The sequence below is a fragment of the Notamacropus eugenii genome, chromosome 1, assembly GCF_028372415.1.
Source record: "Notamacropus eugenii isolate mMacEug1 chromosome 1, mMacEug1.pri_v2, whole genome shotgun sequence".
NCBI lineage: Eukaryota > Metazoa > Chordata > Mammalia > Diprotodontia > Macropodidae > Notamacropus > Notamacropus eugenii.
In genome coordinates, this window is record NC_092872.1 from 90956679 (window position 1) to 90965047 (window position 8369).

The following is an 8369-nucleotide window of genomic DNA, read 5'->3' on the forward strand; positions in this document are numbered from 1 at the left end:
CGCATTTTGGAAATGAGGGGATTGAAGGAGCTGGCTGATCCTTCAGAGTCCTTTCCTCTGCTAATGTTTCATGATCCCATGTTTCTATACCTTCTTACCATGACCTTTATCTGCAGATCTGATGGTTTCCACCAGGGCTGGCGAGTTCACTTGAGCAGATGAAGAAGACATTTGCACCTGCAGAATGTTCATTTTTCAACGATCTCCTTTATGATGCAATTACCAGGAACAGGCTACATTGTGAAAGTGTGAAACATCTGTTTATGGCTTAGTACTTAGCAGAAAATGAGGTACAGAGAAGGTATTCAGGCTGTACTTACTGAATTAGTTCATGCTGAACTGACCCTGGATCTTCTAGGTAAGAAGGAAATTTTGCAATTGAAGTTGCCACATCAGGAGGGACAGCTGTATTAATTAGCCAGGCCTAGGACTTGAAGGCTCACTTCACCAAACCGTGGATGACCTATTGCTGTCAGTGGGCACTATAGCCACAGCTCTGACCTCAAAGTGCCCTAGAACAAGGTTAGCCTTTGTACCCTGATTGACAAACAAAAAGAAGGAAGTCAGGGAGAGCTGGCTGATTTGCAAGCCGAGCTTGTCACTTCCAAAACTAGGCCTCCTTAAGACAAAACTAATGGGAAAGGATTTGGCTCTTTCAGACAAACGATGGGATTTTTGGGTTCCAGTCAGGACCAGGGACCAGTAAGTGACAGTCAGTGTTTGGCAGAACAGCCTGGACTATTTTTCAGTTGGTTTAGGTTCGGCCAACTCCCCACTGTATTTTGCCAAATTCATTTTCCAATCCCATTCAAACTTCATGGATTGCAAGGAAAATTTGGCCATAACCCTCTTATTCCCTCCAACCCTTCTTAGCACCAGATTTGGAGGTGGGAGTGGATTTGCAAATTCTACCCCCAGTCTCATTTCAAAGCCCTTACAATCCATGCCTTTCAAACCCAGAAATTCCATGAGACACTAGGTAAAAGGAAGACTTACGCTGTGACATTTTAGGGTGAACGTTGCTTTGAGTTCTGGCTCTTGAGGCAATGACAACTTTGTTTTTACCTGCTTGTCTGTTTCCTTTACACTTATGGGGATGGGGACACCCAAAAAGGATGTTTTCTGACTGACTGAGAATGAGTTTAGGATTGTAGAAGGGACAGTTAGATTCAGAATACCCAACTGAGAAAATCCCGTAGAGGGGAGTAGTGAGGAGAGGGGGGGCTCATAGAACCCACATATTTAGACCTGGAAGAGAATTGTGTTCTAGAACCCTCTCTTGAGGGCAGGTGGTAGAAGGCTGAGTGTTCTTGGGCTGGAGAGAATCATAAGGACCAAGATAGATCCGACGACCTTTCGTTGAAATTTAGGTTAGAAAACTGAAGTACCAATCACTTGTGGCAAGAATTTTCAGGGTCCTTACTAGCTATTGCCCAAATTAGCCAGCACAAAATTCAGAGAGAAAAACAAACTACAGTTTATTCACTCAACAACATGACCCAGGAGGTGATGCCGAGAAGTTCTAACTTGCCTGCGGTTTCTGCCAGTGCTGCTGAGTTCGCTTGAACACATGAAGGCAAGAGTACACCTGCAAGTGCCAACTTCATTTTTCAACGATCTCCCTTATGATGCAATTACCAGGAACTTGTAAAAGTGTGAAACATCTGTTTTTGGCTTAGTACCTAGCGGAGCATTACATATACAGTAGGCACTCAGCCTGTACTGTGACGGATATTTTGTCTCAGAATTCTGCAGATGACATGTGTATATTTACACATATAAATTATTATTTTATGTATGTATGTATATATGTATATCTTCTCTCCTGCTGTGCTATTTACTAGGAGCCAGAGAGGAACAACTTTTTACAAAGCAGTTTTGGTAAGAGCAGGAAGATATTACAAGTAGACAGGAATAAGTACTTAATACAACAAAAGGTGATGCTCATCCCTTGTTACAAAGGAAAGAATCTTCCTTGTTAGCAAAGCCTTGTATACTAGACCAAAGCAATTCTAGTAAGTCTGGCAGTCAGTAAGCATTTGTTCAGGGCCTACTACCTTTATTAGTTATAATAAAAGAAGGGAACTTCCCTGCATTGTTGAGATTCTTTGAATTTTCTTTTGTAGTCTTAAGAGGAAGGGAAATATGGAAGGGGTCATTCCCTACATGTCAAAGAAACAGAAAAATAGGAAATAGAGGATAAAATGGGGTTCTAATTTCCCCAAATCCACTTTCCACACAAGTAAGAAGCTTTTATTGTATGCTACAACTTGGTGCAGCTCTGTCTCACTCAAATCCAATTCACAGGCAAGTCACGACTTTGCCCTCATGCCACTGGATGTCTTCCAGAAGTGAAGGACCGACACCAACAATGTGCCAGGCATGGTACTACACCCTGGGCAACTAAATTCAGTGAAGGGATGTAAATATATTCAGAATAAATACAATGGAAATAAAGGCAAGTGAATGCAAAGTACTTAAATACAAGGTCCTTTGAGAGGAAGAGAGTGAACACGTGGGGAGCATCCCAGAACCTCATTTCAGGGCACTCAAGGCAGGCAACCATCTCTTCACTTTTTCACCAGGTAACAATCCAAACTCCTCCATATGCCCCTGGGTACTTCCCCTTCCCTCTAATTTTTAACTCCTTCCCTCTTTAGAATATAAGCTTCTTGAGGGCAGGCTTGTATCTGTATCCCTATTGCTTCTGCACAGTCCCTAGCACCTAGTAAGCACTTAATAAATTCTTATTAACTGAATGACCAGAAGTATAGTGGCAGCTATAGTGGATAAAATGCTGGATCTGGATTCAGGAAGACCCAAGTTCAAATCCTACATCAGACACTAGCTCTGTGACCCTATATGTCTGCCTCAGTATCCTCATCTGTAAAATGGAGAGAATACTAGCCACTATGTCCCAAAGTTGTAAAAATAAAACGAGATAACATTTGTAAAGTGCTTTGCAAAGCTTAAAGCACTGTATTAATGATAGGTATTAGCAGATGATGCTTGAATTTTGTCTTAAAGGAGAAAAGGGATTCTATCATCCAATAAGTATTTATCAATCACATACTGTGTAATAGGCACTGTGCTAGGCACTGGGGGAGTCAATGAATGAAACAATCCCCACCCATATGGAGCATACTCTGTAGGAGGCAGAGGTAAGGAGAGAGGGCATTCCTGGTATGCATGGGGGACAGCAATGCACATCATGTATGTGCAGTGTGATGAGTAGATAGGCTGATTTGGTTGGATTGAAGAGGGAAAGAAGGGGAATAAGGCACAATGAGGCTGGAAAGATAGGTTGGGGACAAGTTCTCAAGGGTTTTAAAAGTGAAACAGAGGAGAAGACATACCTGTTTGGGACTGAGTAGTGATTTCTATAATATTCACACTTCTAATGACCTCACCTCAGTGTACTATCTCTGAATTTGTATATATTTTTTTCTTCTTACAAACAAACTCTAGAAAAGCTACTCTTGAGATCTGCAAATATGTGGTAGCAAAGGTGGAAGGGCAATAAAGGGCAAATATCTGAATTAGTCATCCAACTACTGTGTCAAAAGCAGAAGGCAGACATGAGACAGGTCATTAAAGGTCTGGTGTTGTAGGCCCTAAGCCCTAGGAGGCAAAGGGACTGAGAGATGAGGAAGACTAGGGTGTTCAGGACCTGAAACTGAGGTTTACAAAATGATTGAAAAAAAAAATAATCGAATTTGAGCAAGTCACAAAAAGAGGAAGTATTGAGACCAAAAGCAAGTTCTCCTGGATGGACTCCAAGGAGGAGCTGGAATCCCCGGGAAGCTAGCCGAGATCAGCAAGGCTTGGGGCCCAGGGACAGATCTTTCACAGAATCCAAGCCACACAGTGTCTGTGTTTTGTTAGAAACAGAGAGCCTAGAAACAACTGGAGACTATTCACCGTCCATCCATGGGGCTCCAGCAGCCAATGGCTAAGGAAGCAGTGTGGTCTTGGAATTTGTGATAAATGAATGTTAAGTATGCCCTCTGCTGCTGCCATACTGGTTCCCTCTCTAAGGATGGAAAATCAGGGATGAGCTCAACCGGTACCTTTCAGACTGGTCTTTCCAGACTGGATCTGAGAGCAGCTTCCAACATCAAATACTTGCTCAATTCTATATTCAGGCTCTGGAGCCAAATGAGCTTACAATCACATAAAATGGAGAAAATAACACCAATCACAGATTCAGAACTTCAAGATACCTTAGAATCCATCCAATTCAGCTGCGATATTTTAAAGATGAGGAAACTGAGGTCCAAATAAGTAAAATGACTTGTCCATGTCATATAGTTAGTAAGGTTCAGGAGTCAGAATTTGAACTCATATCTTCCTGTCTCCAAGTCTAGCATGCTATGCACTACAGCCAATCATGGCTGACAAGGCCAATGCATCTGGTGGCCTGTTTTTTTGTGCAGCCTAAGAACTAAGAATGGTTTTCATATTTTTAAGTAAAGTGCTTTGCAAAACTTAAAGCACTGTATTAATGCTAGGTATTAGAAGATGATGCTTGAATTTTTTGTCTTAAAGGAAGGAGATTCTTGTATTTAAAAATATATAAACCAAACTTTATTTTTAAAAGTAAATACCATTGTAGGGTAAGAGGTGAGGGGTGGGGGCATTCAAAATCAAGAATTTGGTCCATGAGCTATAGTTCAAGGAAAGGGGTTGTTTTCTGTGAACTTTGGGGGTAAAGAGGGTGTCAAATTGAATTATTTTAACTTTTCAGATGACGGAAACATTAACTTTTCTTCACTTTTTTTTAGTGAAAGGGAAGAGGTGGTGGGAGAAGAGATCTGGTAATTAGATAGGAATGTGATTATACCCAGGAAGCAGAGTGCTGATAAATGGTAACAACTAGTATAATAATATATTATTATTATATATGTAACATATATTATATATAAGTAATAATAATACTTTTAAGTTTGATTTCCATTAGCAGCATTTTCTCCAATACTTTCTTAAGTCTAGAGGGTCAATCAATAAAACAATAAGTCCAGTCCTTATTTTGGACATTTCTCTATTTCTGAGATGTAGATGTTCACACTAAAAATTTAACAATTGGCTCTTTGAGTCAGCACTGGTGAGCCCCATTGCCAAGACAGAGTGGGAAAAAGCAAATTCTTGCTAGGTTTGGAATGAAAAGACCTGGGTTCAAGACCTATATATGTCACTTACTAGCTATGTGTCGTTATTGTATCAGCTGTGTCTGATTCTTAGCAACCCCCTTTGGAGGGGGGGGGGGGGTTCTTATCAAAGATACTGGAGTAATTTGCCATTTCCTTCTACAGCTCATTTTACAAACGAGAAAACTAAGGCAAACAGGGTTAAGTGACTTGCCCAGAGTCATATGGACAAGTTAGTCAGTGTATGAGGACAGATTTGAACTCAGGTCTTCCTGATTCCAGGTCTGATGCTCTATCCATTGCACCACATAGCTGCTGCTGGACCTTAGTTTGCTCATCTACAAAATGATATTGATTAGCATCAATTATCTCTAAGATTCATGCCAGCTCTGAAACTCCTAGGATCCTCTAAATCTTCCAGTAATTGGGATTGCTGGATGATTTAGAGTGAACCTGAGACATAGATTCAGTGAATGGACTGAATCCTGAATGTCCAGATGGATGAAATCCAAGCAGAATGTTCTGGTGAAGAAGACACCATTCTCCTTGGGCACCCGAAGGAAGTCTAATGCTGTCCTCATGGGCTATACAAGGCTGTGATAAACTGTAGCTAGATGGAACATACAAAACTTGAGTATCAGACTAAGAAAGTGAGGCTGGTGACCTTGCACAGCCCTCCCTACCTCAAATCAAAGTCAGCTGCAAGCCATGTCATCTCCCTGATGTCATGGCCCTCTTTGAGAATGAAAGACAAACATAACAACAAAAAATTTTCTTTTGAAGTTCTTTGTAACTGTAGAATATTGTATAGTTTACTAAGTAGTTTTCTCTTGTAGGTTCATTTAGTTATCTACACTGGTGTAGCATTTCTGAATTTGCACATAATTCATGTCTCAGTTGGGCTTTGGTCCCTAACATGGTAGACTTGGACACGAGTGAGGGAGGAATGATATGACAGTCATAAACCAAAAATCACTCTGGTTTATACTCTTGCCCAGGGAAACCATGGAAATGACAGTATCTTGCTCCATGTGACCTTTTGGTACCCCTACAAGCATTCAGATTAATAACAAATAGTATATATGATACATTTTACTTAAACCCCCCCCAAATCCAGAACTATCCTCATCTCTAAGTCTCTGAACTTTCAGTAAATCTCAATTCCCCTTGCCAGAGCATATCAAGCAGCCTTCCCTTCTGAGGAGTGCCACTTTTCTCTCTGAGACCTGCAGAGACCACATGATTCATAGCACACGATGAAGGGATAGATCAGGATTGCTCCACAGTACCCATGGTGCCCTGCCATACTCTCTTTAGTATCAGTGTTAGAATAGGGCCTGTCTATTTGCTCCTCCCCAAAAGAGAAGTCTGTGTCTCATTGATCTTGGACGTCCATGACTCCCTATGATCATATTCCCTTTAGAAAGGGCAGGATTTATGGGTTTCTTTCTCCCCACTGTGGTTATCACGATTCTAATATCTCTTTGTGCATGTTTCTCTCCAGGAGCTGTGTACAGTCACCCTCTGTGTTCTTATTCCTAATGCTCTCTGTATTCCTTCATATCGAGAAAAAGAATCCCTCTAGGGGGTATCCCTTGTGAACAAAGGTAGAGGAGTTTAGCATTAAATCTATCCATCTATCAACATAAGCCTTTATTAAGTGCTTACTATGTGCCAGGCACAATGCTAAGTGCTGAGGATACAAAAAAGACAAAAACACAAGAAGAGTCTCTGCCCTCAAGGAGCTTATATAGTAGTAGTCTCCTTTTCTTTGTAAGTCAGTCCTAAAATAATAACAAAACCTCCATTTATTATCATGAATTTAGAGCTAAAAGACAACTTAAAAGTTATCTAAATCTAACTCTCTCTCATTTTACAGATGAGCAAACAGAGAGTCAGAAAAGATAGGCAACTTATCCAAGATCACAAAGTAGAGATGGATTTGATCCTAGTCACTTAACCTCTATTTGCCTCAATTTCCTCTTTTGTAAAATGGAAATAATAATAGCCCCTACCTTCCAGAGTTGTTGTGAGGATCAAAGGATATAATAATTACAAAGTAGTTGGCCCCGTGCCTAGCACATAGTAGGTGCTATGTAAATGTTAGCTATCATTTTTATTATTATTACAATCTGGAACATATTGTTCTCTAATAAATTTCATGTGTGAAAGACTCCACTACCTATCGCAGTTATAGCTCACATTTATGTAACACTCTACAGTTACAAAGAACTTTCAAGAGGAAATTTTTGGTTGCGTTTGTCCTTTGTTCTTGCAGAGGACCGTGACATCTGGAAGATGACATGACCTGCAGTTGACTTTGATTTGAGGGAGGAAGGGCTGTGCAAAGTCACCAGCCTCATTTTCTCCTCCAGAGCCATCTGGGTCCAATGGCCAGATCCAAGAGGAAATGTGTTTTATGAGAAAGAAGAGCATCATCCGTGGAAACAGAGTTGAGTTCCCTGAGTTGATTGTTAAATTTTTCAATGTGAGTGTTTACATCTTGGAAATTGGCAAATGTCACAAATCAGTACTTGATTTATTGTTTCATTGATGGTCTGTACTTCAAAAAGTGATGGAAAATGTTAATAAAGCAGATTAAAAGGAAGTGTTTTATGTTCTTCAGAGAGCTGGTTGTTAAGCATTTACCAGCACACCCCAGTTATAAAGTTATTCTCTCCAATTTTTTTTAGCACAGATAAGAACCAAACCCTGCTTTTGAGTCAGAGGACACTGGAATAAATTTCACTTTGGATGCTTACTGCCTGCATGAGTTTAGGTAGGTTGCTTAAACTGCCTGGGCCTCAGTTTCCTCATCTGCAAAACAAAAGAGTGGATTCTGGGCATGAGGTACCTGTAGTCTCTGCTGCTGGGGTGGCTAAAGCTAAGACTAGTAGATCAAGTAAGTTCAGGACTTCTGAGCTGCAGTAGGGCTGAAGCCAATCTGGTGTCCAATATAATGAGATCCAGGGAGTGGAGTTACAGCAGGTGGCCCAAGGAGGGCTAAACTAGCCTGGGATGGTAAAATGGGGCAGTTTAAAGTTTCTGTAACAAATCAGTATTAGGAAAAGACCTGTGAGTGGCTGCTACCCTTCTACCCTAGAAGAGAGGGATACCCAGGAGAAATAAAGGAGAGAAGAGGAGAGGAGAGAAGAGGAGAGGAGAGAAGAGGGGAGGGGAGGAGAGGAGAGGAGGGGAGAAAGAGAGAGACAGACAGACAGA

The 8369-nt window shown here is 41.0% G+C and overlaps 1 long non-coding RNA gene across 1 annotated transcript; it reads left to right on the forward strand.

Annotated features, from left to right (window-relative positions):
- Positions 1-280: 280 nt before the first annotated feature.
- On the forward strand, positions 281-7927 carry LOC140523395 (uncharacterized). Its single transcript, XR_011973386.1, has 3 exons — positions 281-358; positions 2308-2585; positions 7841-7927. It is a non-coding gene; the product is annotated as an uncharacterized lncRNA (long non-coding RNA).
- Positions 7928-8369: the final 442 nt, after the last annotated feature.